General features: G+C 13.8%; 4 annotated features.

Moving 5' to 3' along the window:
* Window positions 1-986: 986 nt before the first annotated feature.
* Window positions 987-1092: a microsatellite.
* Window positions 987-1095: a microsatellite.
* A 495-nt stretch (window positions 1096-1590) lies between these two features.
* Window positions 1591-1625: a microsatellite.
* An 8-nt stretch (window positions 1626-1633) lies between these two features.
* Window positions 1634-1683: a microsatellite.
* Window positions 1684-2094: the final 411 nt, after the last annotated feature.

The raw sequence follows: 2094 nt of genomic DNA, 5'->3' as shown, positions 1-2094 counted from the left end.
TTTGCACAAATACACTCATTATTTTCACAATCTAAACAATTCACATCTGCGCATTACTTTCAACACAAAAAATATTATTGCTGCCCTAAACACTGACCTCTTTAATTTAATCACACTTAATTAAACATTAATTATTTTTCACATATCCATTACATTTACAAATATTACCTTTAATATCGTTTACCAATGTAAAACCATTAGGACAAGTCAAACAATCAGTTTCACTGGGACCATTACACGTAAGACATGATTCATGACATGTATCGACCCATAGATAAATGTTTTTGATACCATAGCCATTATCATTTTCATTTGAAACCATAGTAGAAACAAATTTTAATTCAAAATTGGAATCTACATGAGTGATATTTGAATAAATTCTTTATACTATATCTCCGTATTACTTAAAACTATATATATCTGTTGAATCTTTATCAGCTTGGCATATCTATAATCCTTTTTGATTATAAATTTTAAAAGAATCATGAATATTATTATCAAAATATATGGTGACTTGATCATTTTAAGATTTAATATTATCTTGTAATTTTATATAATAAAAAATCAAATTATATTGCTAATGAATAATGATTAGGTAAATTTTAATATTTCTTCAATAATAAAGGGGTTTTACTAAAAATTCCAAATACAAAATTATTTCTGTACTCATGGAATTATGATTAAGAAAAACATTGAAATTAAATAAATAGATTCCAGCCAGTAAAAGTATTTTATTCAATAAAAGGAGTATCAAATTCTTTAATAACTAAAATTTCACGTTAATAAATATTATATATGAGTAAGTAAAAAAATATTAAAAAAAATAACATTTTATAGTTTTATTTTAAAAAAGAAGAAATAATATTAATATAGATATTTTTATATAAATTTAATTCTATTTAATTTTCTTTTATTATATTATAAATAATTTTGTGCTTTGATTTTAATATTTAATATTAAATTGATATAAATATATAAAAAAAAAGAATTTAATTAAATAAAATTTTATTTAATAAAATTTTATTTAATAAAATTTAATTTAATAAAAAAATTTAATTTAATTTAATTTAATTTAATTTAATTTAATTTAATTTACTACATTACAATATATTTTTTAGTAATTTATTCAATATTAAAATAAATTTTAGACAAACGTTTTTAATCAATATGAAATATTGTTTTCTTTAATTTATTATATTTAAGAATATATATTATAAATACTTAATAATTAATATTTTATTTATATCTTTTATTTTATATAATATTTCTAATATAGTAATAATAATCTATATGATTATATACTTATTATATTATTTATTTTTAATAAATATATTTTATATTCATATATATATTATTATTTTTAAAATTATAAAAACAAAAAAATAAAATTAAACACAAATATTAAAATATAAATTATTAAATATAAAAATTACTCTTTAACCTAAAATATACATATATTAGTTAATTTTTCTTAAGTTTTTTTATTATTTTGCTATTTTATATTGCATTTTTATTTTTTTAATTTATGAAAAAATATAAAATGAATTATATATATATATTTATTTTTTAATATTAATGAATTTAATTTGCATAAATTGATTTTTTATAAATAGATGTTTTTATAATTATTTTGATTTATATCTTTATTTTATTTCTTTATATATTATTTATATATTAATTATAATTTATATATGTGTTTTTATATTATATTTTTAACATATGTTTATTTCTAATATTTTTATTATATTTATTCATAGCTTTTTTAATTTGATTAATTAATAATTATTAAAATAATAAAATTCAACTTATTTATATTAATAAATAATAAAAAATTTAAATAAATATTCAAAAAAAAAATTTTTATTATTTTATTATGAAAATAAATATTATCTAAGATTATTAAAATTAATCAACATTATTTTATTTATTTTTAAAATGTGAAATCGATGATGATATAAAAAGAAGTTTACAAATTATATTATATTTATATTATAAAAACATAAAAAAATATTAAGACGATTCCTTATTTCATAAAAATATAAATAGTTAAATAACTTAAATAAATGTTAGAAATATATATCCAAATTAATAAAA

Source organism: Ichthyophthirius multifiliis (genome assembly GCF_000220395.1).
Source record: "Ichthyophthirius multifiliis unplaced genomic scaffold scaff_1120509250183, whole genome shotgun sequence".
Lineage (NCBI taxonomy): Eukaryota > Ciliophora > Oligohymenophorea > Hymenostomatida > Ichthyophthirius > Ichthyophthirius multifiliis.
This window is presented reverse-complemented; position numbering and strand designations above follow the sequence as displayed.